We start from the raw sequence: 25,608 nt of genomic DNA, 5'->3' as shown, positions 1-25,608 counted from the left end.
CTCCCCAACCCCTTCTCCCACTCAATCCCCGTCCTGGGTCCCACAGACATCCAGGAATCTGCAAGAGCAGGCTGGCTCTGGATGGGAGCAGTACGCTAACGGGTGCTGTGTATGTAAAGCTTGAATGAGGATCTTCGTCCTCCTGTTGAACCTCTTCTGTTTGCCCTTTTCATCGGTATCCACAGCAGGTATGTATTTCCACACATAATAAAAGATCAAACCAGAACAGAACGGTGTCAACTTCACCCGCAGATAAAGGAATCATATTTACACCATTTGACAAATATTTATTGAACACTTGTATCATAAGCCAGGTCCGCAGGGGACCAAATTATAAATACATGACAGTCTCAGCCATCCAGGAGCCCACATTGCGTAGGGGCTACAACCACATACTTAACAGCCAGAGGGACAGTGTTGTTTGAGCAATGGACCACTGAGTTTTCAACACCTAACAACTTCGAGAAGCTATCAGTTTTTCTTATTCTTTGCCTTGTTTTTAATGGCTATGTCCACTGACCTACGGCATCTCACAATGAGCCACATGTGCCATATTCTGTAGATTTAACTCAGAGAGAGAATGGGGCATGGGGAAGCTGAAAAGGGTATCTTACGCCCTGACTGGTGTAGCTCAGTGGATTGAGCGCGGGCCTGCAAATCAGAGGATCGCGGTTCGATTCCCAGTCAGGGCACATGCCTGGGTTGCAGGCCGGTTCCTTGCAGGCCAGCTACCAGCAGGGGATGCACGAAAGGCAACCATACATTGATGTTTCTCTCCCTTTCTCCTTCCCCTCTAAATATGAATAAATAAGAAAATAAAATCTTTAAAAAAAAAAGAAAAGGGTGTCTTACAATTGATTGAAATATAAGGACTGGCATCTCATTTTTAAGTTTATTTTAAAAGAAAAGCATATTTTAGGGAATCACATCCAGCTTGAGGTGGGGACTGGGGCGGGGGGCGGCGGGTGATGGTCAAGGAAAGTCTCAAGGAGAATGGAGCTTCTGTGGAAGACCTGGAAGGACTCAAGAACCCTAGCAGGTAAGCAGGTGTGAGAGGGCATTCCTAGGGCAGCAGTGATCCAAGCAAAGCACAAGAAGCCATGACAAGAGCAAAACACACCCTTGAAACTAAGGATGCAATGCAGTTGGGAAGAAGCACACAGGGCAATGGCTGTTCATCATATGTGTGACTAAGGGTCAGTCACCTGGGGATGCTTATGGACCATCCCGTGCCCCACTCTCAGGGATTCTGACTCAGAAAATAAAAAGGGTGGAGCCTGAATACCCACAGGTACAGGGGGTCAGGATGACACTCCGAGACTCAGTGGTACAAGAGGCATGGTAAGAGACCTGGCAGGAGTGGTGGCCACGCATGGCTCCAAAATACACGCTTCATGGGGCAGCAATGCCACAGACAAGTGTCATACGGCTGCTGTGATCATAACTGTATCTAAAGAGTGTGGTTCTCGGACTTCCGACAAGATGGAGGCATAGGTGGAAACACTGTGCCTTCTCCCACAACCAAGTTTGGATACAACAAAAGTTTTGGAGAACTAAGACACACCCAGAGGCCAGAAAACTGAATTATACGGAAGTCCGACAGCTACGAACCATTCAACGGGGACGGTAAGAGGCAGAGCCAGCAGCCGAGCAGGGTCGGGAAGGACAGACCTAGGAGCGCAGGCAGCCCGGACCTAGTCGGGGTGTGGGGCAGACTGACCAAGGTCGCACATTCGCGCGCAGTGAGACGGACCACGCTGGCCCCAGGGGGCGAACCCAGTGGTGGAGGGCTGACAGCGGTGGCACACTCGCGTGCAGTGGAGCAGGGCGCGTGGCCCTGGTGACGGTGGTGGCTGCGGTGCTGGTGGGGGTCGCGGAGGCGGGCGCCGGAGGGAAGCCATTGTCCCTCTTTGACCCCGCCCCGACATACAACATCACAACCCAGCGACTTAGTTGCCCTGCTCTGGTGAAAACCTAGGGCTCCGATCCTGCTACTTAACAGGCACAAACAGCCCAAAAGATGGCACAAGAAGAACTCAAAGTCCCAGAGCCAATAACTCTAAGCGACCAACAGATTGCCAGCCTCTCAGAAGCCCAATTTAAGACACTATTTATCAGGATGCTCACAGAATTGGTAGAGTACAGTCACAAATTAGAGGAACATATGAAGGCTAAACTAATTGAAATGAAGGGAGATGTCCAGGAAACCAATAGCGATGGAAAGGAAACTGGGACTCAAATCAATGGAATGGACCAGAAGGAAGAACGAAACATCCGACCAGAAAGGAATGAAGAAATGAGAATTCAAAAAAATGAGGAGAGGCTTAGGAACCTCCAGGACATCTTTAAACGTTCCAACATCCGGATTATAGGGGTACCAGAAGGGGGAAAGAAACAGCCACGAGTGGAAAACGTATTTGAACAAATAATAAAGGAGAACTTCCCCAGTCTGGCAAAGGAAATAGACTTCCAGGAAATCCAGGAAGCTCAGAGAGTGCCAAAGAAGTTGGACCCAAGAAGGAACACACCAAGGCACATCATAATTACATTAGCCAAGACTAAAATGAAGGAGAGAATCCTAGAAGCAGCAAGGGATAAGGGGACAGTCACCTACAAAGGAGTACCCATCAGACTGTCAGCGGATTTCTCAAAAGAGACCTTACAGGCAAGAAGGGGCTGGAAAGAAGTATTCCAAGTCATGAAATCCAAAGACTTACAGCCAAGATTGCTTTATCCAGCAAAACTTTCATTTAGAATGGAAGGACAGATAAAGTGCTTCTCAGACAAGGTCAAGTTCAAGGAGTTCATCATCACCAAGCCCTTATTATATGAAATGCTAAAGGGACTTATATAAGAAAGAGATGATGAAAAATATGAACAGTGAAAGGACAGCAAACACACAGTTATTAACAACCACACCTAAAACAAAAGCAAACTAAGAGGACAGCTAGATCAGGAGTGGAACCATAGAAATGAAGAACACATGGAGGGTTAGAAACAGGGGGGTGGGAGGAGGAGAAGATGGGAGAAGGCACAGAAAATAGCATAGATTGTAGGTAGAAGATAGGGGGGAGGGCGAGAATAGTGGGGGAAATATAGAATCTAAAGAAGTTGAGACACGTGGTTATAAACTAAGGGGGGAGAAGGGTGGGGGAGGGAGTGTGCGGGGGGAGGGGAATGAAGGGGGGAATAGAACAACTATAATGGTATAATCAATAAACTATATTTTTTTAAAAAAGAGTGTGATTCTCAAAGTGTGGTCCCTCATTCAGCAGCAGCACCTGGGAACTCGTTAGAAATGCAAATTCTTGGACCTCACCTCAAATCTACTGAAATAGAAACTCTGGGGTGGGATCCAGCGGTCTGTGTTTTAAAAGGCCTCTGGTACTTCCGCTGCCCACTCAAGTCGGAAAAGCGCTGCTCTGAGTTCACATTGGTAAGAGTGTGTAATGGGCTAAGGATTGCCTTAAAACCCCCACCAATTCCTTTCCAGCTGGCTTCCCATTAATATTGTTGTCAGCTTCTCCCTCCCCTAAAACATGGGCATGGGGGTCAGCTACAAACCAGCTCGTATCTGAATGACTTGCTAATCTGATTTACAAATCACTAACATTGACCAAGAATCTGTAAAAGTACCGAAAGGATGGTGTTCTGTTCCTATCACTCCAACCGGAACGTGCATATGAATCACCTGCAGAGCTTGTTAAAGTGCAGATTCTGAATCCAAGAGTCTGGACCAGGACCTAGGATTCTGCACTCTGAACAAGCTTCCAGACGACGCTGCTGCTACTGGTCCAGAGCCCACCCTGGGAGTAGCATGGAATCATATGATTCTAACAGTTTAAAAGCCGCTGTGTTAGGACATCATCTCTCCACCAGCTGGGCTTTCCTCTCAGGTGTGAGACCCCCACCCTGTGGTCTGCTGCAACAGCCCCTCTGCCCCCCCCGCCCCCCCCACACACACTGTGTCTTCCCTTTCTCCGAGTCAGCCACTGAGTGAACACTTCCATGGGCACAGTCCCCTGAGTGAGAAGAGGGGCTCTCTGTGCCCATGATGCCCGTGGAGGAGTTAACGCACCTCCCCAAGCACTCTCCAAGCGCCTCCAGAGGGGCTCCGGCAGGCAGCAGGCTCTGTCTCATTTGTTTTCACAGCTAACTATCCATTATTTAACACACAAACTATCAGCTGGAGCTGCCTTTGTGGCTGCAAATCAAGAGCCATTCCTCAGGGCTGGAGGGGCCTGTGTCACACTCCCACGAGTGCCATGGGTGGAGAACAGTAGAAATCCCAGCTGGGACCGCTGCGTTAACTCAGTGAAAACCACGGTGCCTGCAGACAGCACCTCCCCAGCAAGTAGGCACACTGCGCCACTCGCCTGCTCCAGGAGCTCATCAAATATAACAGTTCGTGGTTATGAAACGTTTCTTCTAAAAAATAAATCCTGCAGAGTTGCAGCTCAAGACTTTGCTGTAAATATTTACTAACCACAACTGTCAAGACACAGCTTCTCTATCACTACAGGGTCCATTTTCGGGCTTTCCCTGCCCGGCAGTTCAATTTCCACTCCCCCTGCCCCTCCCTCAAAAGGCATTTCTTACATAAAATCGTTCTGTGAAAATCCACATGACCTCTGTATAACAGCTCAATTAAAATTAGTAAAAGGCTTGTGAGATATAAATTAGGAGTCTTCACATTTGAGCGGGATGAGTGGGGAGTAGCTTCGTGGATGCTCTGTGTACGAGATTATAAAACGATGATTTAATCACTAGGGAATACGTATCGCAAATATTGTCAGATGATGCACTGTAAAATTTATGCAACTAAAGCTCGAGTGTACAATAAAAAGAGATGGCTCAGATGTCTTGGACGTACTGGCCCAGCTCCACTGTTTATTATACGGAGGTTTAATATTATACTATGTTCTCTTTGAAGAGTTCCTGTTGGGGGAAAAAAAGCTATTCAACAAATGATGTTTAATGTGTACACTTAACAAAAGAGAAGAAATAGCACCATCCCAATGGCTCTCCCGTGAAGGATGCAGGAAAGTCTAAGGAATAATGAATCTGACTATAAGGAAAAGATAAGGGAAAATAGACTGAGAATAGAAATGGATTCAAGAACCACCAACATATCCGTAGTGTAAGCAGAAACCATCAAGTATAAAGATGGGCTAATAAAAATTTCAAGGTACGATTATTATTAGATAGCTCTCCACCAAACCCATTACTCAGTTCTCATAAAGCTTGCCGCTCAGCACTGAGACAGCAATAGTATTTTTTTTAGGGTGGCCATTTTTATTTCTATGTTGAGAGGCAAATGTAAGGGAAACCTGTAAAGGATGTGGGGAGAGCTGCCGGCCTGGAAGAAAAGAGACCTGCATTCCAGCCTCCGCCCCTCAGAGGGGCTACAACAGAAGCGAGGTTGGGGCACACGGCCTGTACGTAACCCACTGTTTAACGGAAATGCCGTCTATCGTTCTTTCCATGGGCCTCCATGCAGGGCTGTCCCCAGCCCTCCACAGCCCTACTAAATGCTGCTTATACATTTGAAAAATACAAACTCTCTCTGTGAGTCCTTTCATCCCCGAGTCGCTATCCAGACACCCTACAGCACGACATTCCTGGACCCAGCCATGGCAGAGGCCCCAAAGCCAATTAAAATTTCCAAGAGGACAGAGACGTGTCCGCCTTCTTCTGTAATGTATCTATCCCCAGTGCCCAGAACATGAGTCGGACCGCTGGCGTGAACTCAGTATCTCCAGGTAACGAAGGAAAGATTCCATAAACCACTCGGCATAGAAAGCCATGGCGAAAATTCTGAAAATGGTCAAGGCCATGTCAGTTCATTTATTCCACAAATATTTACTGAACTCCCAGCCTGGATGCTGGGACATACCGACAAACAAAACAGTTCCTGCCTTCAAGCGGCTAATATTCCAGCTGGGAAGGCAGACAACAAACAAATAATGTGTGTGTCAGGTGGTGAACACTGCTGGAGAGAAAAGCAAAGCAGGATAAGATGGATGCAAAGTTCCCTAGAGGAGGGTGATTGCAGGAAGAAATCCCTGGTGAGCATTTGAGCAGAAACCTGAGAATATGAGAAAGGCGGTCATGAGGGGGTATAGGGAAAAGCATACCAGGAAGAGGGAAGGGCCAATGCAAAGGCCCTGCAAAGGGGCCAGATACAGAAACACAGATGAGGTAGAGGAAATGGCCGCAGGTGGGGAGTGGGTAGTACAAGGCAATGTTCTTCCAAATGGGGGTCACAACCCATGTGAGGGTCATGAAATTCATTAACCAAGTCGCAACCTGCACCTTTAAAAATGAAACAGGACGGCCCTGGCTGGCGTAGCTCAGTGGATTGAGCGCAAGCCTGTGAACCACATGATCACGGTTCGATTCCCAGTCAGGGCATATGCCTGGGTTGCAGGCCAGTTCCCAGCAGGGGACACACAAGAGGCAACCATACATTGATGTTTCTCTCCTTCTCTCCTTCCCTTCTCCTCTAAAGATAAATAAATAAAATATTTTTAAAAATGACAAATTGTTTAAAAAAATAAATAAAAATGAAACAGGACGGAGTCAAAGAGAAGCGGACACTGCCTGTAGTGAGGCTCAGTGTTGTTTCGGGGACACTGGTGGGGTGCGTGCGCGCTCACACGCATGTGCGTCTGTGCTGCGGCACAGTATCAAATGTGCTCCTCACAGTGAGTTACTGTCAAAAAGCTTGAAAAACATGAATGTCAGACTCAACGGATCTGTACTGCGCAGTATGCTATCCACTAGCCATATATGGCTATACAGTTCAAATTAACAAAAATTAACATTCAGTTCCTCAGTCACACTAGGCACATTGCAAGTGCTCAGTAGCCATACATGGCTCATGGCTAAAGCACTGGACAGAGCAGATATAAAACATTTCCAACAGAACACAGAAGTTCTCTTGAAGAGCACAGTTCTGGGTCATTCTCTCTCTGAGCTTGTGACCCCTCGGTCACCTGAGAGAATTACAGGTGTGTCCCAGAGGATCAGATGAATGGGTTTTCTAAATAGAAGGCTCTGAGTTTATTTTGTTTCATAATCCAGCTGGCACCCAGCTGGAAAACCCATATAAAACCCAAATATGCTCAAAGTCACCCTGACACCTATAAGCCATGTGTGCGGGCTGGTGAGGCTCAAGCTGTCTTCATTGCCTTCTCCACAAAGCAACTACTAATAATTAGCCACCATTTGTTTTGAATTATAAGGAGTTACTAAGTGGATAAAACTATGAAATGTATAAAGTCCCAAAGGAGAGTACTTCAGGAATGGGCAGCTGACCAACTGTGGTACAACAGCATGATTTTTAAAAATTCATTTCCTGGCCCTGAGCAAGGGCTGAACCCAAATCCAATGAAGACATATTACTGCCACAAGGGACTCTAAGGATTACCAATCAGTGTTAGAATCAGAAGTCCCGCAGGCCAGGGAGGCAAGGACCCGCCACTTGTTCAGGACACCTAACCCGGGTACTCACCCCACCTCAGGACTGAGGTTCACACTGTGGCCTCTGAGGCTGGCTGCTGCTTGAAAGGGTCTTTTAAACGCTGGGGAATCATCTGTTTGCAGCTCCCTCATTCTGGCTCTCTCCATGGCAACCATGTACAGGAATCTATTGCTGAAAGGGTCCTATCTTGGGCTCGGACTTGCTGTGCAGCTTAGGAAAGCAGTCACTGTGCTAGCATGAGCTGTGTGGTCCAGGGAAAGGGGACGGGGACTTGGTTGTTCCACCGGGTGACCCAAACAGATGTTGCTCCCTCTCGGAACCAGCAGGAGCAACGCTCACCTTCCACAGCAGCAGGACCTTGGTCCTTCTGGCTGCATTCTGGATGAGGTACTGCCTTCTGGGTCCAGGTATAGGCAGGCAAAGAAGGATCCCTAGTGAACATGTTACCCAAAGATAATACATCCACACATGCAGAAGCCAGATTCAGAACAGGCAGGCTGACACCTGAGACCAACAATAGGGCGGAATGTTTGAAATTGGGACTGTCTGTGAAAATCCACCGTGCCTGGGCACCACACTCAGGCAAGCCAGTTGCAGACTGTGCAATCCAGTGTTGAATACAGGGCCAACAATACACTGGGCACTGGATAAATAGTTTTGAAGAAAGAAATAAGTGAATGAGTGTGAGATGTCTAATGCTCTCTGCACTAGCTTAACATGGCTACACCTTCATCTGTCTTTCTGAATTGGAGCAGAAGGCAGGGGAAAGTAGGCTTGCCTCACCTAATATCTCACCCGTCTTAGTAATCACAGAGGAAAGAAACCATAAAGGAAAAGAGTCATTGATTTGACTACATAAAATATCAGATATCAAAATACACCATAAAATTTAAAAGGCAAATAATAAACTGGGGTAAATGCCTGCAACACAGGATAACGACTGAACATTATGACTCTGTAAAGCAGTCTTAAAATCAGTAAGAGAAGACACTAGGTACCTCGGCAGAAAATGGGTGAAGGGTGTGAATAAACTCCAAGCACACGCACCCCACACACAGCTAATAAACACACGAAAAAACAAAGCTCAATCTCTCTGCCAGTAATTCACATTTAAACAATAAAATGAAACCATTTTCAACTATCAAACTGGCAAAGGTCTCGCGCTGTCTTGCTTTTCAATGACAATATCCAACATTGGCCAGAGTGTGGAGAGACGGGTTCCCTCCCACACTATTCATACACTGATGAAAGATAATCCGATAACCCGTGCCAAAAGCCTCAAAAATGTGCACCCTTTTGATCCAGTAATGCTATTCCAGGAATTTATTCTAAGGAAATAATCATAGACATCACCGGTGATTTATATGAAAGACATTTATCAGGTGTTTATGGTCAGGAAAAACCGAAGTCACCTATAAATCCATCAATAGAAGGCTTGCTAAGTGAATAATATTACTAGCTGATGGCAGAAACCAGGCATCACTTTTTAAAAAGTCTTTGCGCCCTGGCTGGTGTAGCTCAGTGGATTGAGTGTGGGCCTGCGGTTCGATTCCCAGTCAGGGAACATGTCTGGGTTGCAGACCAGTTCCCAGCAGGGGACACATGAGAGGCAACCATACATTGATATTTCTCTCCTTCTCTCCTTCCCTTCCCCTCTAAAGATAAATAAATAAAATATTTTTTAAAAAATAAATAAATAAAAAGTCTTTGCACAATTTTTGGAATAACCAAGAGTCAGAAGAAACCCAAACGTCCATGAACTGATGAACAGATTTTTTAAATGGTGTATACATACAATGGAATAGTATCCAGGCTTTACAAGGAAGGAAATTTTGTCACATGTTATAACATAGGCAAAGCCTGAGGATGTTATGCTAAGTATTAAGAAGCCAGGTACAAAAAGACAAGTTCTATAGGAGTCTACTTATATAAGGTATTCAGTCTTTAAATTCATAGAGACAGAGAATAGAATAAGTGTTACCTGGGCTGGCAGGAGAGGGAAGAGGGGGGCTTGTTCAATGTGTACAGAGTTTCAAATTTTCAAGATGAAAAATTTCTGGAGATCTGTTTCACAACAATGTGAATACACTTAACACTACAGAACTGCTCACTTAAAAATGGTTAAGATGATAAATTTTATGTTACATGTCTTCTACCGTATTTTTTAAAAGCCCTTTTACAAGACTATCCAATCATCCATGGATTATTCATTTTATAAATTCCCACACTATAAAATACACTTCATGCTAAATCCATACTGCACATGGCTTAATTTGTGTGTGATTCTGAAGTCACTTAAGGATGTTGCAGAACTCATTTATAATGATGATCTTCATAACAACCAATTACAATTTTAATACAATTCTTGGCTTGTGTGCTAATTGAAAGTGGCAGTTAATAAAAATACTAGGTAGTAGATTTGCTGAACTAAGAAAACGTGCCCTGGCTGGTGTAGCTAGGTGGATTGAGCGTGGGCCTGCAACCCAGAGCATTGCGGTTCAATTCCCAGTCAGGGCACATGCCTGGGTTGCGGGCTGGTTCCCAGCGGGGGACGCACGAGAGGCAACCATACGTTGATGTTTCTCTCCCTCCCTCCTTCCCTTCCCCTCTAAAGATAAGTGAATAAAATCTTTTAAAAAAAGAAATTATAATGTCCCAGATGTTTTGCCAATGGCGATCTCAGAGTTTTCCAGAGCCATTTCAGGGAATTTCAAATATTCCCTGCTTCCAGAAACACCCAGATGATGGAAATTATATGTCCTCACACAGAAGTTCTGTGTTGGACCCCCGCTGCTCTGCTTTTCTTTTCATAAATGTAACCACCCTAACTTGAGGAACCAGATGGAGGCAAGTATTCTCACCCTCCACAACGAGGCAGCCTCAAAAGGCAGCCCTGTAGCACCTGGCCCTCGGCACGGCGCACAGATGCACACCAGCAGTTCGTATGGATGAACCGTTCAATTTTTCATTATAATTGTCACTTTGTTTGTTTCCCCAGTGCCTGAAAAAGTTCTTGGCCTATTCATTAGGATACATTATTCTAATGTATCCAGTAAATAAGTGAGGACAATCGATTACATAGATGGCACCAGAATATAAAATGAAAAGACTGAAATCAAAAGAAGTTTTCAATGTTCATCTACTACACTCAGTGGCAGCATGACAATCCTGACTGCGCACTGTTAAGGGCACACATCTTCTCCTAGAATTAATTAATCTGAATCTAGGGCCAAGGAAAGGAGTGTTCCGTAGACCACTCTCTCTGCAGAATGCTAACAAGGGTTCTTAATGAAAGGATTCCAAGTTCAAATGAGTTTGGGAGACTCTGGGGTAAAGAAAGCAAAACGGGTTTCTTTGCCACCAAAGTTCTCAAGCGCTAGAAAGTGACAGTGAATGTTCATCCCTAGGAAGGCGGTGTCTGATGCAGCATGTCCCTGAGCCGTCTGGAAATGAAATGTCTTCCAATGGGGAGTCTCCTGAGATTCACGTTCCCCAGAGACAACTATGGAACATCCTCATATCCCCTCTTGGAAAGCCTTTGGTTACGCCAGGATTACATATTCCCCTGAGAATGGAGTACATTGGTTAAGACTATAATTAGAATAAGACTACCTGGGTTCCAATCCTGTCCCTGGCACTTACTAATTCAGGTGGGTCATTTAACCTCTCTGTATCTCCATTTTCTATTTGTAAAAAGGGAAAATAATAACACCCATCTCACAGCAGATTACTGTATGTAAATGTTCATGCCAATATTTACTATTTACACAATATCTCAATACATTAAGAAATCACAGTAAGGAGTCCAACAGATTATCAACAATGTGGGGAGTTAGTACAACTGATCCTCCCGTGGTGGGAGAAGGTACCAGCTTCCTGACCATGGGTGATCTGCCTGCTGAGCCATCCGTCCCAGAGCAAATGACCAGCGTGGATGGATGCAGCCAGCTGCTCCAGTGGAGGTCTGTTAAGACACTCCTTGCCATACCACAAACACTATGTACTTCAGGATTAATTCTAGAGCAAGCAGGCACCCAGAAACACCATTTCCTGGCCCCTGGTAGAACCTAGCTGCTTTCCTAGCAGAGCCCAGCCCACACAGTCTTATTTTTAGCAAGTCTGCAAGGATGTCAGTAATTCAGGGAATGCCTATATTAGCAAGATTTAGCCAGTATACTTAGTCTGCAAAACAAGCTCCAGGAACAATACATGTAATTCTTTGTACACTCTGGATATAAATAATAGGAGTTATTCATATTACTAACCCAAGAAGACAAGTTTCCAATAGCCACTGGACCTAACTGGGTAAACATAAAGACTTTTTCTTTCTGTGCAGTTCATATAAAATATTCATGGAAGAAATAGGACATCAGCTGATTTAAACATCATCATTTTTATTGGCTATAACACAGGCTTAGGAATCTTTAACTTTAATGGAAATTAAATGTTCTGCATTTAAGATGTTTCCTACTCTGACTTCTATACATTAAAATAACTAAAAGCATCAGAAGGCAGAAATAAGAAGCTTTCACCTACGTGATGTCGTACTTCAGACCTGCAATTGTAAGTAAAAAGGTGTTTTACCTTCAACGTCAGAAAGGACCAGACAAGACAAGATGTCCTGTGTGCAGCTAGGACAGAAGGCACAAGGGAGCCACAAGAAGAACCCTCTTCCCCCAAAAAGGAGCGAGGAAAGACTCAAATGGAGGACAGGACTGTGTGCTTCGCGTCCATGAAACCTAAGTCTCCAACTTGATTTCTCAATAATCCTCAGTGATACTCAATCTGTATTTAAGAACGCACATGGGCCTTACCTCATACAGACGGAATGTTCTGGAAAATGGGAGAACACTGAAGGCTGCTCAGAAGTGCTAGAAGACCTGACTCTCTAAAACTATAACAAATTCGCCCTTGTCACTTCGCCCAAGTTCACTTCACTTGGACTCCTGCCATCTGAACTTCATAAATCAGTAGACTAGAAAGTAAATACAAGTAAAAATTAAAACAAATCAAGGTTGGGCAATGAACCAAGAGTTTACAATTTTTCATTGTGTCAAGTGAAGACATTTAAAAATTAAAACAAAACAACAACTACTACCATAAAAATCCTACCACCCCTTAGCAGAAAGGCTCGTGACCCTGGCTGCACGACAGAGTCCATGTGGGGAGTGGGGACCCTGCCCCAGCAGGCGGCCTGCCCGGGACTCTGATCCGAGGGGCAGCCAGGACACTACTACTTCTAGAAGCTCCCTGAGCGTTCTCACGTGCAACCAGCTTTGAGAACCATCATCATTTCACAAAAGAAAGGACATTTTAAAACCAAAAATGTAAGGCTACAAACTCAGGTTATGGGATGGCTATTTAGACTAAATAAAATAAGCTTATGAAAAACATACTATATAAATGTTGTATTTCTCACTCCACCTCTCAGGATCTTGGCGCCGCATTTGGGGACATCTGGTCTGCACCAGCAGACGGCACTTCCCCATCTCTCGTCCTGTTTGCAGCCCGTTACAACCTGGCTTGTGCCCCCTCCGCTTCACTGAAGTGGCCTCTTTGAAGCTGGTGAAGGAATCTTGCATAGCCAAATTCAATTACTTTCCCTGATTCACCGACCTCCACGTCTTTGCAGCATTTCAGAGTGGGCTAGTCCCACCTTCTTGAAACCATCTTCGCCCTGGCCTGGCAAACAGTTCACTACTCCCCAAACCCATCTTGCAAGTCCCGGCTTCTAGCTTTGCTCCTGCTGCCCCCTCCCCTTTCTTGGAACTCCCTTCTGCCTCCTTCACAGACCCAAGCCTACAACCACTTCAAGGACAAAGTCAAATGCTACTTACTCATACGCCCATCCATGTCCCATGCACGGGCCCACAAGGAACCTAGCAGAATTTAAAATGCAGTATTAATTTCAAGGGCTGAGATGAGGTCACAAACTGAAAAGCCAACTTCAACGTCAAAAGCCATGAAGACTGAAAACCACGGAAAGCAGAGCATGAGATGCACTGACACAGGAGCATCTTCCGAATCAGGATGGTTAACAATGTCCATTACAGTAAGACACCTGCAGCCAAACTAATCCAGGTACTGCCTCGAACTAGCTGGTGATAATGGTTACTAACTGGGGGAGGGGTGATTTCTTAGGCACTGCCCGGGAACATGAGATTCATTACCTCCCTTAACCTCTCACAACAGCTCCAGGAGGAATGCATTACCGTCCCCATTTACAACAGCAGTATGTAGCAGCAAGGCGGTCGAGAGACTTGCCCAGGAGCGCTCAGCCAGTAAGCGGCTAAACCAGGATCTGAGCCCACTCCTTTGCTAAACCAGGATCTGAGCCCACTCCTTTGCACTCCCAAAGCTTTGGAGAAATCTCTCCACTGCAACCAACTGCCTTCTTTAACGGTAACTTCTCTAAGCCTTAGCTTCCTTTCCAAAACAAAAAACAAAAAAAACCGAGGGGGTTGGTCTTAGTGATTCCCATGGTTCACACTCCAAATCTAATATTCTACAGTTCTGTGAGAAAGGACTGGGAGTGGAAGTAAAGACACAGCAGAGGGCCACAAACAAAGAGAAATAAAAGGCAGAAAGGCAGCAATCACAGACAGAGGAACCGGAGAGAAGACAAAATGGCCTTTGTGGCTCCCACTACCCCAGACTCCCCTGGGGTTTTTTTCCTGGCTGTTTTAAGCGTTTTTCCTACTCTGAGATGGGTGTTAGGTAACTTTACACTGTATTGAGTTTTTCTTCCCAATCTCATCCCAAAATGCCCTGAGGACTTACAGAAAACCACTATGAAAATAAAAGTGCAGGGAAGAAAAAAAAGATGTGAGAACACACTAGAAAAGCTAGATTGTGGGCTTTTCACTTGAAATTGAGAAAGAGGATAATGATAATGATCAAATGAAGGCATTCAAAAGGGGTGTTTTCCCCCCCAAAAAAGGAGAATAAATGAGTGAGGACAATAGAAAAAGCAAGCAGAATGACCTTGATTTAGCAACTGATCTTTATTGATTTTCTCTTACCTTCGTGGTTCTGGGAAAAGGCACAGTCTAAAGTGTGTGACATTGGAGCCTACCCTCAATGAAATCAGTGGATGAACCAAAGTGTCACTGCAGCACGAAGGAGGAGGGGCTACCTTGGAAGAAACGCTACCCTCCTTGAATCTCCAGCAAGAAAAACCGAGAACTCGAGGGAAACTTTCAGGATGGTAAATGTCATCCATTTGACTTCCCTACGAAAAGCCCCTTAGAGGACAATAAATTATGAACCACACCACCTTCTGGCCTCTAATAAAGAATTCTGCAAAGACCTCAAACCAACACTTTTGTACATCAGGACTTTTAAAAGCCTAGGGTTTCACAAGGGGTGGCGATCACAGTTACGTGTCCTTGAGGGAGGTAGCGTTTTGAGACTCTTTCCAAGTGTCACAAACTCCTCCCCCCAAAAAAGAAAACAAGCAGAAGCACACCCACAGATGCCAGGGTCCCTGCCCCTGGATGCCCGCCCCACCCCCACCCCAGCACCAGCCACACTGTATCTAACCTCTGACTATCGCGTTGTTTTAAAGAAGAAAAAGGTTTCCCACAAAAGCAGCTTTTGGTCTTTTTCAGAATCCCGTGTAAGAAGAGAACACCTACCTAATCTCAAGGACAGTGTCAGAGGCGAGGCAACCAACTCCAGAACAGAGGAAAATCTGTATCATCTCGGACTTGTAGAACCGAGATGCAGAGATGCAAAAAAAAAAACAAAAAACAACTTGAGTACACAAGGTATCTGTGTGTAGAAAGCTTTCCTAAAGATTTAGGAAGCTCTAAAATGTATGTCTACATTTAGCTTTCAAAGACATTAGAAATCACTGAATCCATCTTTGCAGAGGGGAAACAGAGGCAAGTGATTGGCCCAAAGCCAAGGCCAACAGCTGATAAGTGACCAAGTCCCCTGCACTTCATTTCTGGTTCAGCATTTAGTTCTCCACTCCCCTGTGCCCTCCAGACCAGTTATTGGTAATACATGACTTCGCTCCCAGCTCCACAACACACTTGCTCGGTTACTATGTGTCTGGGAGACCAATGTGCTGCAAAAGACACCTCTAATCTTTCTATTTTGGATACCACAAATACCTGTGCCTTACCTAAAAGAGGAGAATTCATTTTGCTCTAGAAAGTACACAATTAAGTAACTGAGTTAAATTTCTATGATATAAGCGGCCATTAAGAAGAGAACTATCTTGTTTAGGGAGAAAAAAATGATGTGCTTCTTGGGCTTGGAAGGTGAAACCCCCGTAGGCAGGGATCACCGAGTGTTAGAAGTGACCAAAGAAAGCTCAATGGCTCTGACAGAAACTGGTGAAGAGTTTGGGGATTGAGGATAGAAGAGAAGGGGCAGAAGAATGAGGGTTTTTAGACTTGGCCTAAGAACTTTCCAAAACAAGGCCACGTGGCATGAACATTTTACAGCCATCTGCCTTGCTGCGGCGTAAAGCCTTGGGACCCCACAACCATCATTAATGTCTTCCTAACAAAGCCAACATGCCCTTGGATGTATAACCAAGGGGAGAAAAACAACTCTCTCAAAGAGATACCTGTACATTCCATGTTTACTGCTACATTAATCACAACAGCCAAGACACAAAAATGACCTCAGTGTTGGTCAATGGATGAATAGATAAAGAAAATATGGTCTATAAATACAATGGAATATTAGTCAGACATAAAAAAGAGGGAAACCCTGCCATTCGAGATGACGTGAATGAACCCTGAGGACATTATGCCGAGTGCAGTAAGTCAGACGGAGCAAGACAAACACTGATGGTCTCACTTACGTGTGGAATCTGAAGGAACTACGCCTGTAGAAATAGAGAACAGACCGGTGGCTGCCAGAGTCACATGGGGATGGGGCAGGGAGGGGGGGGCGAAAAGGGTAAATGTGGTCCAAAGTTCCAAACTTCCAGTTATAGGATTAAAGTTCTGGGGATGTAACGTAAAAAAATTAAAGTAAAGAAATAAAGCCTTCTGTGTACTTGTAAATGCTGAGTTCAGCTGGGCTGTTTGAAGAAATCAAGAAAAGGGACTGACCACATTGTGTGGATAATGTGTGAAGAGACAGGACAGAGAACCCCTAGACAAACTGGGTCGTTCCTGGAAGCAGAAGCTCAAAGGCAGAGTGAGAGGAAGAACAGAAGCCCCTGAGGAAAGCGCACTCTACTGCCACCTAAGTAGGGCCTAAGGGGCAAGAAGACCTCATCTGACACCTGGATATATGAAAGCAAAGGTTAACCAAAGAGTTACAAAAATGAATGAATGGATGGATGGATAGATGGATGGACATCAAAAAAGGTGGGGGACAGCAAAGTAACTGCTTCCTGGAAGGTGCCCTGACCCTTCTCAGTTAGATTTGCAAAGAAAGGTTCAGTGAGAGGTAATCCCTCTGGTGCAGTGTGGGGTGAGGGCCTTAGGAAAGAAACACGCAGGGTGGAGAGCGAATGTCAGGCCTCCTGGGACTTCTGGGCTCGGGAGCTTCGCTCTCTGCCAGATTACAGCACAGCACCGGCAAGAGCGATCTTGTGCTCCAGTCCCCCGTCTACGTCCATCTGCCTGTGAGACATACGAGGTCCTATGATTTGGATCAAAGATCCCTTGAAAACAGAGGCACCAAATGGACAGCCAAGAGGTCAGGGAAGGCACCCCTCCTGTGCACAGGCACATCCGTGTGGCCATATGGCCTGTGCACGTGTGAAGCTTAAGTGGGTGCCCACAGGAGCCCCTCCCCTCCCAGTCTCCTGAAAGAGAGTGCAGCCAATTAAAGCAGCACTCAGTTACTAACAGAAACGGGGACAGTGGGTGTGCTGATGTCCGGGGATTCGGGATTACATTTGTCCCTGTTCTCTGCATGCTGGTTTGGGAGGAGTAACAAGGTTTCCTTATACTCCATCCCCCCAACACACCCAAATTATAATAACAGTTTAACTGTGTTACAAAAGTAAAAAAGGAAAACGCATCATAGTAATCATTTTTCATTCTTCGACTGGTGTAGTGATGAGGTTAGTTTTGCTCCAACTGCCCAGATCCCGCAAAGGAATGGTACACAAGGGTAATAACAAATCTTCCTACTCAGAGAAGCCAGGGACCCTCCTCGAGGGCAGGCAGGTGGGTCAGCCTGCTGACACAGAGGCTTGCCCTCCTAGAACATGGGGAAGATGCCCTTCCTAATGCAGCTTTTGGGTTTTTTCGCCAACCAAACATGTAAGGGAACAACAAGGAAGACATTACAAAGGGTATTTAATTTGAAATTTTTTTGCTTTGAAGGATGTTATTTATTTATTTATTTTTAGATAGAGGGGAAGGGAGGGAGAAAGAGAAGGAGAGAAACATCCATGTGTGGTTGCCTCTCATGCGCCCCCTACTGGGGACCTGGCCCGCAACCCAGGCAGGTGCCCTGACCGGGAATCAAACCAGCGACCCTTTGATTCACGGACTGGCACTCAACCCCTGAGCCACACCAGCCAGAGCAAAAATTTTTTTAATGGCAGCTTCATTTGAACTATTACTCAAAACCACGGCTTAATAATTTTGTAGCTCAAAATCATTTTGGCCATCTTTTCAAGTCTGTTCTGTTATCTTCTTACTCATCCCTTCCACAAATCTAATTTAAGTTTTCTATTACACATTTTGGCATCGATGCATTTATAACATTTATTCTAGTTATATTAACGGTTGAGCAATATTCCATTTTCATTTCTTTTTCTTCTTTTCTGGATTTCATGAGGGTAAGAATATTACTTGTTCACCCCTTTTTTCTGCATTCCTACTACCAAGGGCAGTGGTTGAACAAATGACATTGACATAAACCAAAAAAAAAAAAAGTTTCCTGGGCTGTTATTTTATCTGACTTTAAATGAAGGTTTTATTAAACCTCCTTCACCAAGTAAATCCTTTTTATGGCACCTCACCCAGCTTTTCACCTGCGCACACATGCAAGAGATTTAAAGGATCATTTCACCCTCCCTCAGCGTATGCAAATATTAACTTCATTTAACAACAAACAATACAGGCCATGTCAGAGAGCCAACAGGAAGGGCCCACATTCAGAATAATTTCACTAATTTCTACACTTGGGTGCATGGAACTGGTGATGTTAAATCTCAGTAGAAATAAAATAAATACCTAAGTCGGTATTAGACAATCTGTTCTGGTTGGGCCCCTAAATACTAAGGAAATCTTTTCTCCCAGAAAAGTACACGTGAATTTAAACATAAAATTTGAAGGATATCCTGACACACATCCCCAGGCAGTATGTGCAAAGGATGGATTATTAGTGGATCATGAAATCTGTGTTATGCACGATGACCAGCTAGGACAGAAAAGGAAGAAAAAGAGGAAGAAAAAAAATGGAAAACAAAAGGAAAAGAAGACAAAAAGGAAAAAAACAAGAGAGGTCATGGAAGGTATTATTTCTCAGCACTTTTCTCCTTTAGTTGGGTGTTGGGTCAAAATGTAAACTGTAGTTCTTATTGTACACTGCCATCAGAATAATGTAGAAAATAACACCTGAGGAGTTTGTGGACCCCTGCTCTACACGATTAAGGATGAAACTGTCATCGCCTTGGTTGCCACGGTTCTCAGAAAAGAGTATTGCCTCTTGTGTGAATTTTAACCAGAGAGGAATGTGTGCCAAGGCAGAGCCGCGAAACAGAATGCCAAGTCCAAGGTGTTCCAGAAAGGAGGCTTGATGGGCACAGGGAACAAGGACTGCAATGGGGCCCCTGCATCTTGAGGCCCAACTTCATGCCACAAACCAAAGGCCACCGACTCAAAGATGCAGGAGCCAGGTGGGTGACAGAGGCGAGTGACGCACACCTGGGAAGGCGGGTCTGTGACTAACTGGAGAGGGCACACTCCATCTGAGGGCCACCACTGTCCCACTGTGCAGCCAGCTGCTGCCCGGGGCAACTACAGGGGTCAGGGAGCCACGGCTTATGGTTTCCGGAGATAAGCCAGAAATGTAGAGATATTATGTAACATTTCCTGATTTTTAATATAGGCAAGTAAAGCCCAAAGAAAATAGTTCTCAAAGATGGTGCAGGCTGACAGTGGGCTGATACACGCCTTAGCCTTAAGGATGAAGAAAGAGACACAATCTGTTTTATGACTTAGAAAGATCTGTAGAGGATGGACTGAGGTGGGTGGGGGAAAAGGAGACTGAACAGGAGGCCACAGAAATCATCCAGATGGGAAATCCTAGGGGCCCGAGAAAACAGAGGAAGAGGAGGCAGACACAGGGAATATTAAGAAGACAGAACTGACAGGACCAATTAGATGTGCTGGCTGACAGAGAGAAGAGTCTGGGATGACTCTGGCATCTGGCTCGTGTGACCAGGCAGACAGAGGCTCCATTCACCCAGGCCAGGCTTATAGCAGAAGGACCAGGTGCAGAGAACAGGTTGGGAAACGGCTGAGTGTGTGGCAACGGGAAGAGTCCGTAAGCAAGAACAGGGCTGGAGTGCAGCAGAAACTCTGTTAAGATGTGTCACTGGGAGTCCTCTAGACCTAGATGTTGGTGAAGTTAGAAGACAAGAAGGCTAAGCCCTGGCTGGTGTAGCTCAGTGGATTGAGCGCGGACCTGCGAACCAGACGATCGGGGTTCGATTCCCAGTCAGGGCACATGCTTGGGTTGCAGGCCAGTTTCCGGCAGGGGCCAGTTCCCTGCAGGGGATGCACGAGAAGCAACCATACATTGATGTTTCCTTCCTCTCTCCTTCCTTTCCCCTCTGAAGATAAATAAATAATAAAATATTTTTTAAAAAAAGAAGAAGAAGGCTAAGACAGAACCATGGGGCACACCCACATTTAAAATGAAGATGGGCCCTGGCTGGTTTGGCTCAGTAGATTGAGCACCGGCCTGCGAACCAACAGGTGGCCGGTTCGATTCCCAGTCAAGGTACGTGCCTGGGTTGCGGGCCAGATCCCTAGTTGGGAGTGTGCAAGAGGCAGCAGATAGATGTTTCTCTCCCTCTCTTTCTCCCTCCCTTCTCCTCTCTCTAAAAATAAATAAATAAAACCTTTAAATAAATACATAAATAGAAATTAAATGAAGATAGTGCCACAAAAGTCATTGATTGAGAATGTGCACTGGGTGGCCAGAAGCAGGCTAGAAGGCTCATGGAGAGTCATGGGCATTGGAAGGGCCATCGGGGAAGTGAGAACTCTATGGACGGATGGCAAATGGCACTGAAAACCCTACTGAGATGAGCATTGTTGGACCAGGTGACCACAGAGATGCTGGAAAGGAGAATCATAAAGGCACCAAAGTACCAGATATATTGTTATATATTCAGCAGTCTGTGGGTTGAAATAGAGACAGGGAACGACGGAACAATCCCAAGGTGGAGGGTGTGCAAGTTGAGAAAGACAGAAGGACGCAGGGGCTGAGACACGCACAGGGCTCAGCTGGAGAGAGTGGGAAGAAGCAGCATGATGGGGCAGATGGACTCCGCTACAAATCAGAGTTGGAGGGGGTCAACACCTCAGAAAGGCCAAAAAGTAGGCAAAGTGGGAATAAGGGAGTGAGTACCAGATGATAAGAGGTTGGGGACAGATAGTGGGATACCAGAGTGTCAGAGTTCAGGGAAGGTGCAAGCCCCCGCGGGTGGTCCAGGGTATGACCCTTGGGAAAGAGTGGCCGAGCTAAAGTGAAAATAAAGATGGTTCCAACTAAGAAGTCAAGAAGCTTTGCAAGTGGTGGGAGGAGGGCGTGGTTATCCACGTGGGTCCAGATTTTGCTCACACTGATGGCAGAACCTGGCCTTCGGAGGAAGACTTCAAGCGCGTCTAATCCTCAATAAATGAGGTCAGGTATCTTCGAGGGCAGAAGCAGACAGCAAGAAGAGGGAAGGCAGACGTTTCAGTAAAAAGGAGGCTTCAGGCGAGGGCGAAGGAAGAAAGGTAGCAGGGAGAAGCAGAAAAATTCACACAGCCTCCCACCCACACTCCGCGGGGTGCCAGAGAATAAGCAACCCCTCCGCAGAACCCAAAACGCCAAGCTCGCTGACTCTGTATCTTCCTCCCCTTCCACTTCCACTCTATCCCCCCTGTCTTCCTCCCCAGTGGTGCACAGGGCACTGCTCCAGCCGGGGCGTGGTGGCAAGGACGCAGGACACTTAATGAGGGCTCTGGGTCTGACGCCGTCATTAACTAGCTGAGGGACCACAAGCAAGTCACTTAATCTGTGTGACTGAAGTTACTCATCTAGCAAATAGGGTTTACAATGCTCTCTTCACCTCTGGTTGGCTGTTAGAAAACTATGGGAGCCAAAGCCAGAAGATGTTTAAAGGGGCAATTTTATTCCTTAGCTCTATTTAACTTAACGCCAAAGAAGTTGCCAAATCCTAAAATGAAAACTTCGATACAGGGGTGGGCAAAAGTAGATTTGCAGTTATAATAGAATAATTAATAAATAATAAGACAAGAATAAACTGTTTTGGAGTACTCACAACTATACACCTACTTTTGCCTACCCCTGTGTTATTGGTTACTTAATTTGACCAAATAATTCTTCTCTGAGCCTCAACATCTTCTCTGTAAAATGAGAGAAATGGATTAAATGATTATTTGTCTGTTACCCAGCATTTATTTTGTTTCTATTTGTTTACTGGTTTTTGAGGGATGCCCCCAGGGCTCCAAAGCCTGGTGGCATCTCTTTGACCAAGACCCCCCTCATCCCAACCTACCATATTATAGATACTTATGACTGTGCCCTAACACCTAACAGTCCCTGCAGATAATTGGCATCCAGCAAATAAATGTGTGGTGAGCAGGTGAGTGCTGACAGTCACTCAGAGGTCGTTAGCAGCCACCCTGAGAAAGGGGCTGGACGAGAGTAACAGGGAGTCTTCACGTGAAGGCCAGCCCCACACCTGGCACACCGCAGGCACTCAGTAATACTGCTGAGCAGATGGATGATATAAGAAATCTATTGGAAATTTTGGAACTGAGTACACGGATGCAAGAAATTCTCAACATCCATCTCAGGTCCTGTCCTCGGGTGTAAATCTATGTGAATTTCATAACAGGTAGCTGCAAACCAAAACAGTATTTTCAATATTGCTGGCATGAAAAATGTGGTGGTCACTGAGGGCAGGGAAAATAGCGAGCCCTCCAGACAAATCCATAACTCACTAAGCTTAAAGGGCAAGTTCAGAATCGGGTCCCACGGCATCTAAATTTTATTTAGATGCAGAGCCACAGTGTGACTCGGGCTTATATGTTTTCAAAGGGCTGAAACAAGACTAAAAGCAAAATTGATTCAATCTCTGGGTGCGTGTTTTGAAGAATTTCATAAAATGTTAGAGAGTTCTGGCCAGGGTACTTGAATTTCAAATACTATGGGGATCGAAATACAATCTATTCAATTCTCATTGTCCCCAATAATAAACATTTAGAAATGACTGTCATTTGGTGTGCATCTCAAATCTCAAACGAGGAGACCCAAACATGGATATCCTCATGGCCACAGCCATGGTCACATCCCTTTTGAGGCCAGATCACACCAGGAAATAACAGTTGTGAAAGGCATAAGTATGTGCCTATGAGCTAAAGCTGTGTTGTCATGTCCTCAGGCCTGAGATGCGGTCCACTGGGCAGACAAGGAACAGGTATGTATGATCATGCAGAACAGTCAGCCTTGGGTTCAGAGGGACAGACCCAACATTGTTAAGCTGTGTGGTCCTGGGCAAGTTGCACTGCCTCCCTAAGCCTCAGCCTCCCCATCTGTAAAATGGGAATATTTAGAGTCACACCTCATAACGCGGCTCTGAGGATGAAATGCTATAACAAGCACTTCAGGCCCCAGCGCGGGGTCAGGAACCTGACAGAGGAAGTGGAGACCATCGCTTTCACCGGCACTCACGCGATGCGGAGCTGCGGGTGCAGACGGTCTGCCGTTCGGGCGATGCAGCCGTGAACAGTTTAAAGACTATTTCATTCCACAATTTTCACTGCGTGTTGTGGTTAAGGATATATTCCAGGAACAAAATACCACCTTCACTTAAAGATTCTTTTGCTGGTACATGATTCTCTAAGACTTGCTCTGGTGAAGATCAACCATTCAGAAGTTCCCCGAGGTCCTCCAGCACCGTCTCAGACCACGACCACAGACCCTCAGCAGCCGCTGTCCTTCAGAGAGGCTCCTAGCATGGGGGACCCACCAGTCCCGGTCACTTATAACCCAGAGTAAAGTGGAGACTGAATTTGACGACCCAGTCCATGAGGGAAAAAAAATGAGGTAAATTCTTTTAACATTTAGTCTCTGCACCTAGATACATTACCTTCTGTATCTGATGAGCTATTTCCATGCAATCATGGCCTTGCATATTTTCCTTAAAAGAACAATCGGTACCATTTTGGAAACCTCACTTAACACTGACCTTGCTTAGCTCATCGTGCATGTTCAGTCAATATCTGATGGGTTGATTTTGACATATTTGCAAGTACCCCTGACTCTTAAAGATAGCTATACTTGAATGTCCAAATATTAACAAGCCTCTAAAAATTATCATCGAAATATGTGGCCCAATGTCAAAATAATAGAAGTTATTTTTCTATGAATTAACACTAAGTTCAGAGCAGATTATTAAATTCCTTCTTCATGATGGGTTGAGATAAGCACTAACTAGTGAGGAATCAAAAGTCCACCTCCCATCAGCGTGAGTGAGGTTAGCTCTTCCCAGCAAGGGCAGGCTTTACAATGCCAGGGACCAAAAAGGTGAGCCCGGAGACAGATGAGCAGAAAGGCCACGGCCTGGGACCAAAACAGCTGCATCTTTCTTCCCTCTTCATCTTTGTCATTCTGGATTCCCAAAACTCAGTGAGTATAATCTGGAACCATTTCTAAGGTTTAAGAAGAGATTTTTAAAACTAAGAAGAAGACCAAGGTGGGTACAATGGACTCAGAAGAGATCTCATCAGCATGCAAAGCCAAGATAAACCCTGGGGTCCAGGAGAACAGATGGCCAGTGGAGAGTGGACAGAGGACAGAGCCAGAGGGATTCAGCATGGTGCCCCTCGGGGTGGCATTCCACCATGGGAGATGCCTGTTTGTAGGAGGTGATGTCCATTTCACCAGATGGCCAGCTCACCACCTGGAGTCTCAACCACCAGGTAAGCTTGGTGACTTCTGAGAATATTATCTGACCTATAATAGAGGATAAAAACTCCAAATTCTGTAACCCTTGGGTTTAATGAGCATAAAATACTGAAAAGATAAAGCCATTTGAATCATTTTCTGGAAGTTCTTCTTTGGCTTCATGATAATAAGCCAACAAAATTCAGAATAGAGAAGTGTTCTTCTCCCTATTTCCCCCCCATCTCCCAGGTCTTAGGATATTATAAAAACACTAACTGGAGCTGAAGGAGCTCATGGATTTAAAGTCGCTGTACTAAAAGAATTAAGTACATAGCTTTCCAACGAGGCGGCAAAGCAGCCTCCCCGGCAGATGCAGAGGTCTTTGTAAAGACCCTGACTGGCAGGACCATCACCCTCAACGTCAAGGCAGTGACACCACTGAGAATGGCAAAGCTAAAATCCAAGACAAGGAGGGCATCCCACCTGACCAGCAGCACCTGATTTGGGGGGCCAACAGCTGGAGGATGGCCGCAGTCTTTTATACTACGACATGCAGAACGAGTCCACCCTGTGCTTGGTGCTTACTTGGTCTGCATGGTGGCATCACTGAGCCCTCCCTCTGCCGGCTCGCCCAGTACAACATCAACAAGATGATCTGCCCAAGTGTACGCCTGCCTACACCCCTGCGCTGTCTACTGCCCCAAGAAGTGTGGCCACACCAACAACCTGCACCCTAAGAAGAAGGTTAAATGAGGCCCTTCCACCACCTTCCCAGCTCACAGGCCAGCATTCTGCCTGAACCCCATAACCCTAGGGCCTCAATAAAGTTTCTCTTTTGAAGGAAGGGAGGGAGGGAGGGAGGGAGGGAGGGAGGAAATAAGCACTAAGTAAATGGTAGCTATTATCATCACCCAGGTCAGAAGGGGATTCATTCATATAACCAACAAATGCTTGTGAAACACATACTGTGTGCCAGGCACTGAGTATACAGCAGTGACCAAAAT

The 25,608-nt window shown here is 45.6% G+C and overlaps 1 pseudogene; it reads left to right on the top strand.

Moving 5' to 3' along the window:
• Positions 1–968: 968 nt before the first annotated feature.
• LOC118983201 (ubiquitin-60S ribosomal protein L40-like) lies at positions 969–25,357 on the top strand (annotated as a pseudogene).
• Positions 25,358–25,608: the final 251 nt, after the last annotated feature.

The sequence above is a fragment of the Sturnira hondurensis genome, unplaced genomic scaffold (genome assembly GCF_014824575.4).
Source record: "Sturnira hondurensis isolate 20B ecotype Veracruz unplaced genomic scaffold, ASM1482457v3 Scaffold0002638, whole genome shotgun sequence".
Classification (NCBI taxonomy): Eukaryota; Metazoa; Chordata; class Mammalia; order Chiroptera; family Phyllostomidae; genus Sturnira; species Sturnira hondurensis.
This window is presented reverse-complemented; position numbering and strand designations above follow the sequence as displayed.